At 35.2% G+C, this 14897-nt stretch overlaps 1 pseudogene; it reads right to left on the bottom strand.

Annotated features, from left to right (window-relative positions):
• Positions 1-7500: 7500 nt before the first annotated feature.
• The window catches only part of LOC124885834, a 20130-nt pseudogene continuing 12733 nt past the window's right edge, over positions 7501-14897 (bottom strand).

Raw genomic sequence — 14897 nt, 5'->3', positions numbered from 1 at the left:
CAAGAAACTCCTGATATCTAATGGAGAGACAGGTCTGGGCTAGTTTTTTGCCACTTCAGTCTTTTGAATATCTACTCTAAATCTATCACCTGAAATGATATGGCCAAGGAATGCTATTGACCTTAGCCAAAATTTGCATTTACTGAATTTGGCAAACAGTTGATGATTTATGAGAGTCTGAGTATGATTATAAGATGGTCTACATGATCACGCTCACCGTGGGAATAGACCAGAATATCATCTATAAAGACTATGACGAACATGTCCAAGTACTACTTGAACACGCAGTTCATCAAGTCTATGAAAGCTGCTAGGGCATAAGTAAGACCAAAGGACATGACTAGGAATTTGAAGTGACCATACCGAGTATGGAAGTATATTTTTGGAATGTCACATTCTCTGACTCTGAGCTTATAATAGCCAGATCTGAGGTCTATCTTAGAGAAATAACTGGCACCCTGAAGTTAGTCAAACAAGTCATCAATTCTAGGAAGTGGATACTTGTTCTTGACTGTGACTTTATTGAGTTGACGGTAGTCTATGCACATTCTAAGAGAACCATCTTTCTTTTGCACGAATAAGACTGGTGTACCCCACGGGGACACACTGGGTCTGATAAATCCCTTATCTAAGAGATCCTTCAACTATTCTTTCAGTTCACTCAATTTTGCTGGTGCCATTCTATATGGCGAAATAGATATAGGCTGACTATCTGTAAGAAGATCGATGCCGAAGTCTATTTCCCTTTTGAGAGGAATCCCCAAAAAATCTTCAGGAAAGATATTTGAATATTCTTTCACGACTGGGACTGAATCAAGACTGAGAGTTTTATAACTAGTGTCCTTAACTTGTACAAGATGATAGACACATCCTTTAGATATTATTTTCCATGCCCAAAGGTAGGAGACAAGCTGACTTCTGAAAGTGGATACACTACCCTTCCACTCTAAGACGGGTTCATTTGGAAACTGAACTGGACTATTCTATTTCTACAGTCGACTATGGCATAGAAGAAATGAAGCCAATCTATGTCGAGAATGACATCAAAATCAGTCATCTCTAATACGACTAATTCTGCTAAAGTGACTTTTGGAAATATCATAACTGGGCAGTTTTTATATGCCCATCGGGCTATAATGGTTTTACCCACTAGGGTAGAGACAGAGAAGGGCTCTGCTAGAATTTCAGGACTGATTTTGAAATTAACTACTATATAAGGAGTGACAAAAGACAAGGAAGCACCTAGATATAGCAAAGCATAAATATGCACATGAAAGATCTATAATGTACCATTAACTATATCAGGAGAATTTTCCTGATCTTGTCGGGACTAGAGAGCATAGAGTTTATTTGGGCGTTGCCCACTAGTAGCACTGGAAATGGCACCCTACTGATTTGGGTGACTGGATTGAGCTGGGAATGGTTCTGCTGCCCCTGAGGACCTGGCTGAGGACTCTGTGGCCTAGCTTGCCACATCTAAAATAAATACCACTGCCAGCTCTGCAAATACCCTGATGGTTCTTGCCACAAGTCTGGCAAAGAGGATAAGTATGGGCACTGCTAACACTACCCTAAGAGTTAGAGCCTGGTGCTCTATCTTTATCATCCTCCCTGAACTTAAAAGTTGGAGCACTAGCCGAAGAAAGAGATAGAACTGATGACTTAGGATGGAACTTAGAGTGGTTCCCTTCTTCTTATTTGGGCTGAGCAAAGTTGAAACTACCTATCTTTGCTCTCTTATTCTGCTTCTCCCTCATATTAACCTTTTGCTCTTCTATCTGTTGAGCATGAGTCATTAGCCTGGATAAATTCATATCACTATTTAACACCACAGACCTATACTCGTTACCACACTATCATTCACTCTAGAGACAAACTTACTCATCTTGGCCCTGCTGACTGCAACCACATAAGGATCATATCTGGCCAATTAAATAAACTTAAGAGAATACTCTTTCACCATCATATTGCCCTGCCTGAGGTTGATAAATTGTAACACTTTAGCTTCTCTCAGCTCTAGGGGAAATAACCTCTCTAAGAATGCGGTGACAAACTCTTCCCACTTTATAGGCCCTGTATCAAATGACCTTTCTGACTTTTTCTGTTTATACCAAGTGCGAACAACATCCTGCAACTGATATGCAGCTTGCTCTGCACTCTTAATAGCTAACACCCCTATAATGTTTATAACCTTTTGAACCTGATCGATGAATTCCTGAGGATCCTCATCTGACTTAGACCCGATGAAAAATAGAGGATTCATTCGGGTGAAGTACCGAATCCTAGCTGCAGCTAAATTGGCCACTGAATAGGCCAAAAAGATAGCTGGTCATTCATTCTGAGTTGTAACTAACTAAGAAAGAGTAGTGAATGCAGCTCTAAACTCTACATAAGAAACATGTTTGCCCAAAGGTTCTTCGGGCTGAGGGGCTGACTGATTCCCATTTCTTCTTTAAGGAGGCATGTTCTATAGAAAAAAGTGAGAAATGGATTAGACTAAGAGATTGACTTGAGATTATACTCACTGGCATAATATGAATACTGAAGGAAAGGAAACTATTCCTAAAACATCTCATAGCCTCATGTACATAAATGTGGTGTGCAACACATCTATGCACAAGACTCTACTAGATGCGGCTTTCAGACTTCCTAAGGCTCTATTGAACCTTACGCTCTGATTCCAAGTTCGTAACACCCTAAATCTGGTACCCGAAATGCTACATAGTGCTCATGATCCCAAAGGACCACAAGCTAACCCATGACTGATATTTGTACCTGTATACTGCATGATATACTATATAAATGTGGAAACATGAACTGAAAGGCCACAAGGTTCAAAACTATAATATAACATCTGGGATGGGGTATAAATACCCAAAACAAAACTGTCTAAACATGATAGTCTGAACATGATAGTCTGCAAAGCCTCTAACTGACTGAACTATTTGAATAAGGAGTTTATGGGATATGTCCCCAACAAACTCTAACTAATAAATTACTTAATGAGATAATCAAGAAATAAATATTTCCTCAAAGGATTAGGACTCACTGCTAACTGACTATTGATATCTGGAATCTACTGATTCTCTAGAGCTCGGACTTCAAAACCTATGGTATAAGACACCATAGTGCAAATGCGTCAGTACTTTGAATGTACTGGTTTCCATGTGAGGTAGGCTAAATGCATGGGGTTCATATGCATAAACAATACTGACTAATATGAATATGAGAATAGATGCATGAATACATAGTAATTATATCTGAGAACATGATAACATAAATTTAATGATAGCCAATATGACTGACAACTGTGTTCTGATGACAGATATAATTGATAACATGAGTGGTTGTATTTGAAAATCCTGAATCTGATAGAACTAGCTGAGTTTCATACTGCTCTAAGTTAATTGTATCTGACAGTCTTGAATTCTATAGAACTATATGAGTTCTATTACTGAGACTGAATGACTATATCTGACAGTCTTGATTCTATAAATGAAATAGTGGGAAGTAGTTATCTAACTAATATACCCCAAATATGCCATTATGGCTGAGTTGGGGTCCAATCTATAACCCCAATTGGAAGGTTGTCAATATTGCGCAACTGGTAAGGACAAGCTGTGAGTGACCCTCATCTGATAGTGTCCCCAAAAGAGAACGGAGGGGCCCTCATCTGACAGTTCTTATCCACCTCATCAACCCTTATCTGACAGTGTTGATGTCTCAACCTATGTTGGCTACATAGTTTTGGAATGCAAGGATGACTTTTAAAAATCACATCCTCATCTGATAGTGTGTTCCTGAATAGATACTGAACATGGATTATTGAACTGAACTGGACTAAATTACTGAGTTTCGTTGACTGACGGAATAGTACTAAGATTACTGTATTACTAAGCTTTTTGGAGTCACATAACTAACTAATTTCTATGGATCATGGATTGACTGAGGATATCGTGAAAACATGACACGGACTCTAGGCACACAGCTATATTTTTTAGGTACAAGTACCCCTAGGACTCGATGGAAAGAAACTGGCAAGGCATGATATTCTTGAATATATGACTAACACCAACAGGCCATAATACAATGATTGAAGATATTTCATGGCCATTTGATTATCATAGCTTGGTACGTGAATAAGATAGCATGTATACATAGAATGATTTCATAAGGCTAACTCATAAGCAATCCTCAAACAATTACAATACATAAGAATAACATAGAAGTCATTTTGGATCACAATTTAGCTATAGTACATAATTTCTATCCTCCTAGGAATTTTATCAAACTCCTTGCATGCACCTTTAGGGCATAGGCCTAATCATCAAATTGACACATTATAAATAACTCAATTTATGGATTTCGTTCACTTGCTAATGTAGTTTTATGAAAAACACATAAATATTTCAACGTGGAAATCATATAATAAGAAAAACATGGTTACAACCAACCCACAACTTAAATATCATGATTCATAATTTAAAATAGTGTTCTAGAGCTTTATGGATGAAAGGAATCCATAAATCAACACAAAGCATAACTTAGTTCTTGATTTAGCAAAGAATGACGGAGAAACTTTTTTGAAATTGAATCCCCAATTGAAACCCTAGCTTGTTCTTGAGAGAAAATTGAGAAAAACTAGTATATTTTGGGTTCCAAATAGTGGAATCTCATGTTAAGAGGCTTAAATAGGGGTGGAAAATTGACCTTTTTAACCTACGCATCTTTTAATTTCAGTGAAAATTTCCCGAATTGGACCCCTGGTATGATACGGCGCTATTGTGTCGTGTCACTGGAATTTGACAACTGGGAAATTGAGGGATGGCGCAATGCGGAGCCATCGTGTTGCCACTTCATGTGCGACCTGGAAGTTTGGCACAACACGCCACTATGGACCCTTACTGGAATTTGACAATTGTCATTTTCTCTTATGGTGCGGCGTGCCACTGACTAATATGGAGCTATTTTACGACGGAAACTTGAAATAGTCATAATTTTTTACCCGGTTATCGGATTTAGGTGAATTTTATATCGATGGAAAGCTTATTGTATTTTCCACATAACTAAAAGTGAAAGACTTGAAAATTACTTAAACTTTATTCCATTTAGAAGCTAACACTTTACATTCTTGGGATGAAATTAGTTAGGAAACTTCAGGGTATTACAATATGGAACTATTTCTTCCATTTTGCCTTATCTTTAACTAAGTATGTTAATACCAAGTATTTGGAGGTCCTTGATACCACTTCCTTCATGTAATTTTAGGTCCTTTATATCATGGTTTCATAGCAACGGATGCATCTATAGGTCAACGCAAAATATGTCCAAACTATGTCGACCTTCTCATGAGTTGGATAGCCAAGGTCTGTATTGGCTGATGTTATTTTACTACATTAAAATCCTATTATTTATGATAGTTTTTTGTCTTCATTTCTATGTAGTGAACTGCATCATCTGTGTATTAGTTTTGTTTGTGGCATTTGTATGGAATATCTTGGGCATAACCGAGAATCATATTCCATAATATTGTCTTTTTGTTTAATATGCATTCGTGACTAAAAGTCTTTGCAACAATGCTACAGTTTATGAACAAATTTTTTTATGCTACAGAAAGTGCCAGGAGTATAATGGATTAGACATTTGCGAATTTTCCATGGAATGTTACGGTGGATGTTGATGTTTTTGAGATTGAAGTTCTCGAGGTAGTTCAAAAGGCTCAACTATGCTTGGGGAAAAAATATTTGAGCTATGAATGGTTGCCTTTTTTAGTGATTTGATATGTGATATATTACTTCAGTGTATATTTTTGCAAATTTCATAGTTCTTATAGAAGTTGTAGAAATATTATTCAACTCTCTATAAATACTAACAAATCTTCCATCAGGAATAAAAGGTGCAAAAGTTTATATTGAAAATTTGGTGGATAATTTAGTGTTTTCTTCTTAGACATGTTTAGTGAGTAATTTCGGTCTTGAAACCACTTAATTAAATAAAATATCATTTATCTTTAATGATAAGTTATGACTTTGTGAGTTGATCTCTAGGATGCAGAAGGTGTTCTTGTAGCTAATATTGGAAGATACATGGGTGGAGTAGACTTGTGGCAGAATAAAGATGAAAATTATGACAATTTTTATCCATAATCCATGCATGATAAGATGCTGCAGGTTGTTAGCATTTCTGGTACATGGCATCTTAGGAAGCTTCAGATATAATAGGAAATACTTTCATAGTTAATGTGCCAAACATAATTTTCCTGGTGCTGTGAGAGCTAGTTGTTCTTAAGTAAATTTTTAAGCATGTTAAAGTAGCTTCTCCTTAGGGATTTATTTATGTTGTATATGCATTTATATTCTTGCTAAAAAGAGATCTAATAAGTACTATCTGGTGATTCTTTGACAAGAGTTGCAGCAAATGTTTAAATGGTAAAGCACTTTTTGATATTTTTTATTTTCAAAGAATGAATTCACTCCTAGTTAAATGTATCGACTTAATTTGTATGTTTGATCGATAGCTGCCTTTTGGTTTGACTCTTTTGTGATGAGGGTACTATTGTTGCAAACGGGTGGGGCTTACGAAAGCTTGGAGGGTTGCACAGGGTCAGTTAATCGAAATTCAACTTTTTGTTGCATTTCCTGTTCAAATAGATGCTGCCATAGACCATGTCATCAGTAAGGGACTTGAAAATACATCCAAAATTACAGTTGTTATCCTTTCCCATGGGGGATTTTTTACTACACATTTGATAGGCCAGTTTGGTAGTTCCACAAGTGATCTATTTTTTCTACACCTAAATCCACATCTAGTAAACAATTATGCACATCTATTAGATTTGTTTTGTTCTTACTAATGTACCCGTGTAGGCACCAGACAAGTTTGCTGCTACAGTTGTTAGAAACCCAGTCTACAACCTTGCTTTAATGGTTAGTACAACTGATATAACTAATTGGTGCAATTTTTAGGCATTTGGAAGTGAAGCAAAATCAAACTTTAATATTTTGAAGTGAAGATGGTGTTATCTTATCAACAATATTTGTGTGCCAATTATTATGACCACATGTAAGTGATCACTCATATCTTCAATCATAATATATCATATCTGCATTATTCCATTCACTTATACGGAATCTTACAGAGCTTGGTCATGTATGCTTATTGTTGGCCCTCATGAAACTTCAAAATGCCACATCTCACCTGGACAATTGAATACCTTTCCAGAAAATTACACATTCATATTAACCCGTTTATGCAGGAAACATTGAGGAATAGGTTCAACACACAACTGGGATATTTTTGCATAATTTCAATCCACTCATCTCAAATCCTGGAAGTCCTGGTCTTATGGGCTAAAAAAACATGACACAATTGCAAAATGAAAAAAATCTTTGATTAAAATTGTTGTCCCATATTTTTTAAACTTATAACTGTTAATAGATATTTTAGGGAGGAAATACAACAAAATACAAACCAAAATCGACAACGGAGTTGTTCTTACTATTACCATAATATTAAGCTACATAAGAACTTGAGAATGATATAGGATTGGAACCACCTCTTATGATGCTTAGAGCGCTACCGGTTACCATTGATTTTATTCGAAATGTTATTTGTGAATTTAAATGTATATTGTTCAATAAGCATATCTAACTTGTCTACTCCATCTCATTCAAGGGGTTTTTTTTTCTTTTTGTCCCTTTTCTTGTTCTGTACACTAATATTTTGTTTCTATTTGTTTGTTTTATCCTCAAAATTCTTATTCTTTGTTCTCACTGCAACATCTTCTTTACGTCCAACCTAGAGGGCAGCATTATCAAAACTTTCACTACCAAAGCGACTGTGCTTGGTTGCTTGTTGATTATCTTTTAACTCTTGTTTTGACCTTTTCAGATTTTTACCTTTCTTCTTGTTCTTCTGCTTGTCTACTTCTATAGAGATGGCTACTTTAACACCTCTATTTTTTAGTTGATCTTCATCTTTGTCACCTCTGACACGCTTGTATTTAGCTTCATCGCTATTCCCTGTAACTGATAACGCATCTCCTGTGGCCTTGCATTTTCTCGATTGTTTATTGTGGGTATCCCTTTTATTTGTATTGACATTTTTGTGCAAATATTCTTTGTTCCTCTTAAAACCTTGTTGCTGAAGCTTCTATCAAAGCTTCATTGTTTGGTATTATCAAGAGCAAACTCCACTATTGGATGATGCTCTGGACCGAAAGTCTCTGTATATAGATAATTTAAGTAGTCAAAAAAAATAGAAACCTAAAATGTTAAAGTCACCAGAAATATGCATGCAATATCTAAAATACTAAATGCACATACCAGTCTTGTTGGTAAGAACTGTTAAAACCACAAGTACATGTTCATGCTCTTAGAACTCAAGAAAAGCTGCTCCACGAGAGTGATTCTTTGCCACTACTTGTCCTTTTTTTACATCCTTCAAAATCTTTACCTGCAACACAGGAAAGTACAATGAAGTTGCAAGAATAATATAGTCAAACTACAAAGACTAAATTTCAATGGAAAGTTCACCTGCCGAATAACAGGCTTTTGCTTAGTGGCACGAGAAGTAATTGTACAATGCAAATTGTCTTCAGCTATTTTTCAGTCATTGACTTGGGAAGAAATAAATAATGAAGAAAATCAGAGTCAGGATAAACCATACAAGTATGGATATAAATTGAGGAATCACTTTGATATACACAAGATATATCCGAAGAATATTATGACTAACAAAAATATGAAGTTGGGAAAAAACAACAAATTATTTGGATCAAATCTTTTTTCTTCTGCTCCTTCATTTACTTTCTAGACTTGTCCAGCTTAGTGTCCAATTCACTTTGGATTAGTGTATACTTTGGCTTGTACTTCTTTACATTCTCAATGGATCGTACTTAAAACAAAACTCAGTAGATTTGTCCACTTCAAAGTGGGTTATGAACTTGAACACAGGGATGGCATTTACACCTTGCATTTCATATATTCTTGCCATTTTTTTCATTTCACGCAGCCTAAAAAATCAGAGATGGGATAAACCATATAACAATGGATAGTCATCAGATCAAAAAAAAGATAAAACCTATAAAAGCGACGTATATTCCATGTAGAAAAAGAAGGTTTGATGTTCCAACACTTCTCAAGTATTTGGTGATCCAACTTTTTAATTTTCTCGAATGAGTAGAGATTAATATATAAAACATTTTAATGGTGATATAGGTACATCACATTAACTTCTTACCAACCAAGTTTTGTAAAGTAGCTAAAGACAACCCAGTTATACTTCAGTATCAACTTCAGATACCCAAGGAAATTTACTGACATTCATTTACCACACCAGTATATGTCTGCACTAACCACGATATCAAACAAAGTAAGACATTAAATTTGGAACAATAAAAGAAATAGCTGATTGAGAAAGTACATGCCTACCTTAACTGGGAAGTAGGAAGATCTGTAGGCCATGTGATCCCTGCCATATAAAGGTGGTAACTCTTGCCTTAAATTCATCTCCAAAGTAGATATTCCCAAACTTATCAGCCCCTGCCACTGTGTGAAAATGTACATATTGTGCTGTAGTTAGCCATCTAGGAACCATGTCAGCAGCAAATATATACACTTGATTTACATCACGTCTATACTTGCAGCCGTGCAATGATTGTAAGAAGTGAACAATTGTAGCATATCAGTACAAATCAACACTTTCTAAAGCAGTTATCCCCAACTGAAGCAACCTCATTCGAAAGGGCCCAGTAATGGCAGTATACTATTTTAATTCGGCTGAAACCCATTGCATAGACACACCATATGCTTTTTGTTGCTTATTTTAAATGTGGTTTCCATCCCTTTCCCTCAAACCTATGGGAAAACTCTCAGTTGCACGTCCAGTAGGTGTGGAACACCCAGAGTTTTTATGCCTACATACTGCGCCGCCGGTTGTACCATCTAGACCAGAAGAATTGCCTGACAATAATAGAATTGGTAAATAAACATCAAGATAAAATCTTTAAACAAAACCCAAATCAATGAATCAAACAACAACAACAAAAACAATAATAAAGAAAACCCACAAGTGAAATATACGCAGACATTACCCCTACCTCATGAAGGTATAAAGGTTGTGATCCTCTATTTGATTATAACAAATTAATGTAGATATGAAAATGAAGCACGACATGAAAAAATATAGCAATTACTAATAATAAAAACAATAACGACAACAAAAAAAACAACATACCCCATGAAATGAGTGTAGAGTGTATGAGGACCTTAGCCTACTGTGATAAAGAGTTTGTTTTTGGAGGATCCTCCATATCATAGTAGAGGTTTCCAGTGGTTAATAAATCGATCATGAAAGTATCACGCTTCGACTTGTTCTTATTGGTCCTATTACATTCTCGGATGCGAGAAAGAATTGACCGCAACCTTGGCATTATTAACCATGTCTGATTCATCATTTAATCCAACTTCATGAGCATCAGTTGATGGAAACACTATTAACAATAACATCACTGTGACCCTTAGATACCTCAGTTGCGCTACCAGGGACTGACTTTTCATATATATTCTTAGGTGTTACATTTGGCCTTTGCTTATAGCTACTACACTTATGCTTGATGACGCCCCCATTACTTGAACGACAAATATGTTTCCCATGATAAGCAGTAACCTTATTGGCCAGGTTTAGTTCTATCCTCAAAAGAAAAAGTAACAAAACTTTGGATTAGAGTTGGACCAACATGCATAACAGACAACTGCATTATTGGAAAGAAAGTAAGTATTACATCTTTCCAGAAACATCAGTTCAATGTCAGCATATAGAGAATAGAAATGCCAAAGCTCAAACATGTAAATGTTCATTGTCTATTGCTTTTCTCAAAAAAAAGTAATAATATATACTATAATTCTCAAAACCAAAACTAAAAATATCATACAATTATGAAATAATACTTGTATGCATAAGCTCTAGTGACTTTACTCAATGGAAGTGTATTCTTCATAAATAATCATAAGCTATTTTTGCAGCATCAGTAGGCTATCCATGTCTGTAATTTCATTAATAGATGATTCAAATATTTTGATTTAGATGAATATTACACAATCCCTCAGCAATCTGTACATGTTGATTAGGAACTTGTTCATTAACACCTCAATCTTGTTCATTAGCACTTCCATCTTGTTCATTAGCGCCTCCTTCTTGTTCATTAGGAATTTATTCATTATCTCCTCCATCTAGATCAACATTTTCCTCATTCACTTCTAAATCTTATTCATAAGGAATCTTTTCATTACCACCTTCATCTTGATCAGAATTTTGTTCATTAGCCCCTAAATCTTGATCATTAGGAACCTGTTTATTAGCATTTCCATCTTAATCACCATTTTTCTTATTTTGTCCAAGGGGTCTTTTTTCTTTTTATCCCTTTTCTTGCCCTGTACACTGATATTTATCATAATAAAGAAGGCTTGTAACAAGAGTTATCCTCAAGAAAGAATGGGGCAATTTGTAGACTCCAAAAAACTATAGATAAACTCAGCTGATATGAGGTTAATTGTCAGGATGCATTATCAAATGCATGTTAACCTTTTGGGATTTGAATATAAGAAAAACCTTTGTGAGACTTACCCCTTTTGCTCATACATATCACTCACAGAAACACCTTCAGCAGCTAGCGTGCCCTCCAAAATAAGACCCTTCTATCACATAACAGAATAAGATTATGTCCACATTATCTTAAAGTAATCATTTTTAAGAAGTTCAATGCCGAGATGACATTACAAATAGAAGCCAACCTTTGCTAGGTAAAGGTTACGATGGTCATTATCTTTCTTTTTGGCCTTGTGCAGCTCCTTATCATGAGCAACTTTCTTGTCCAAGGCCTTTAAGATCTTTAATTGTCGACCCTTCAGAAAGACACCTAAACCATCCACAGCACTGGCAGTAGAAATAGCAGCTTCAATAGATTCGATTGTTTTAAATTTAAGAAATCATGTACCCCTTGGTCGTCTGTAACATGTTTAATAAGAGTTTAATTGGAGCCATTAGATAGCAAAGTGTAAACACATAGTAGAGTTCATACTTGATGACTTGTTGAACAACTGGAGTAAAGTACTCTACTTCACCAAAAGTTGAAAACCGTTGTTTGACATCTCCATAATGAACATCAAAAGAAATTTTGCTAATTAAAGTTGTCTCCTACAGATGTTTTATTCAAAGTGGATGCATCCAGTGGTTCATCCAGTGGGAGAAGAGTGTCAACTTTCTTTCCCTTCTTTTGGGGTCGTAAAATATCATATGTTGAAGTAGGTAGACCTATTAAAGTCAGAGAAATAAAGTTCTGGAGAATTTTTTTGTACAATGTTTACTTCCTCATCACAGTTAACTTCAGTTTGGTTATCTTCTTCTAAAAGGTTAGAGGCATCCCCTTCAGCTTGCTAAGATTTTCCATCAACGTCAATGTCTTCATCCTTCGTATCACTACCACTATAATCTTTTGCACTCTGTTCTGCAGAAGTAATAGTGTAAATTGAATTATTCATGAACTCATGAATCAATACATTCAAGAGCATAAACACAGTAATTGGCATAGTATTACAACATCACCACTAAGATTATAGGAAAAAGGAAAAACTAACTGCAAAATAGTTTAAATGAATATGAAGTGGGAACCATTAAGAATTCAACATTCATTACATCCAGCCTAACAAAGGTTTGAAAAAGAAAATAGCGAGCCTTAATTGTACCCTTAAACATTAGGAAGATGAAATGACATAGTACCTATACGATGGTCTTGTAGCTGGCAATTTTAAGGTCAATTTAAGGGAGGTTGGATATGTTGAATATATGAAGTAAACTAAAAAGTGATGAGAGTTGTTGTGTTGTTACTAATGTACCTGTGTAGTCCCCAGACAAGTTTGCTGCTGCAGCTGCTAGGAACCTAGTCTGCAACCGTGCTCTAATGGTTGGTAGAATTGATATACCTAATTGGTGCTATTTTGAGGCATTTGGAAGTGAAGCAAAATCAAACTTTACAGCAGCACCTTCAGTTGAACACCTTACTTTATTCTATGACAAGTTGCCAATTTCACATGTATCCAAGGGCTGCTTCTTCAGCTGAATAGATATTATTGTTAAAATGATGCATTCTCATACTAATCAAGTTTATCATGGAACTATCATTCAGATCATTTGATGTTCTTGTCATGATAAAATAAATGTATAAAATATTTTAATAGTGATATAGGGCACGTTATGTTAACTTCCTACCAACCAAGTTTTGTAAAGTAGGTAAAGATAACCCAGTTATACTTCAGCGTCAATATCAGATACCCAAGGAAATTCACCGACATTCATTTACCACACCAGTACATGTCTGCACTGACCAGGATATCAAACAAAGTAGATAAAGAGTATTTTGCACATTTGAATTTGGAACATTAAAGGAAATAGCTGATTGAGCAAGTACAGGACTACCTTAACTGGGAAGCAGGCATATCTGAAGGGCATGTGATCCCTGTCAAATAAAGGTGGGAACTCTTTCCTTAAATACATCTCCAAATGAGAGAAAAAGGCAACATCATCCCTCTAGGTAAATGGAATCATTGCCCCGACGCTCTCCATAACAATAACAACAACAAAAAGAATAACATACCCCGTGAAATAAGTGTAGAGTGTACGTGGACCTTAGCCTACTGTGATAAAGAGTTTGTTTTTTAGAGGACCATCCATAACATAGTAGAGGTTTCCAGTGATTAATAACTCGACCATGATAGGATCAAGCTTCTGCTTGTTCTTACTAAACGCTAAAAATATATGTTATTACTCATAATACCTGAAACTATATACAAGAAAAATATAATATAATATATATATATATATATATATATATATATATATATATAACATGGCACATTACAGGATAAATTAGAATTCTACGACTCTTAGATACCTCAGTTGCGCTGCCAGGGGCTGACTTTTCATTCATATTCTTAGGTGTCATATTTGTTTGGCCTTTGCTTGTAGATACTACACTTATGATTGATGACGCCCCCATTAATTGACGACAAATATCTTTTCCATGATAGGCCGAAACCTTATTGGCTCCATTTCTTGTCAAATAAATGCAATATTCTTTTTATTATTAGACATGACTAGCATTATAGTTGTTTCCATCTTTAGAAACTAATTTAGTACCATTACATTGTGAATGGATAATTCACAAAGATAATGACTTATTTTCATGATATTAGTTAGTTGTGCTATCATTTATAATGAAACCAAACAGAAAAACTCCCCTTAATCCATGACCTTTACATCAGCATCATAGCCAGTGTTCAGTAAGTATAGAATGTATGTAGACGATACCTCAATATTTGTAAAGAAGAAATTATTTGTAATTATCCTTGACTCAAAGAAGTGAAATAAAAGTAAGATTGAAAAGAAAGATGACAGCAACAAATAATTATTAAGATTAGCTAAATGATGAAGAAAATTAGTGTCGCGATAAACCAGATAATTATGGATTTCATATTTCAAACAAAAGTTAAATAACCTTGAGAAAGAAAATTATTCATCATAACACATCTATTGGTGATACTAATTAAAAAGGGTAAAAGGACCAAACTATTTTGTCTAATCTTAAAAAGAGTAAAAGGTCAGAACAGACAACAAACTCTCTACTTCTTGAACTTATTTGTGTCGTCATCAATTAAGCCATCCTCATTGATTAGGTTTCTTCTTTTCCTATTATTAGCCCCATCAATGACATGCACTTATTCCTCATGATCTTCTAATTTATATAATAAGATATCAAAAGATACCTGTTTAATTTGTAAAAGTATATTTATGAGTATGTGTATTAAAAATGTTAATCTTAAGAAGAAATAGAGGTCCCATAA

The sequence above is a fragment of the Capsicum annuum genome, chromosome 7 (genome assembly GCF_002878395.1).
Source record: "Capsicum annuum cultivar UCD-10X-F1 chromosome 7, UCD10Xv1.1, whole genome shotgun sequence".
NCBI lineage: Eukaryota > Viridiplantae > Streptophyta > Magnoliopsida > Solanales > Solanaceae > Capsicum > Capsicum annuum.
The sequence above is the reverse complement of the archived record's forward strand: the minus strand, read 5'-3'. Positions and strand labels throughout refer to the sequence as shown.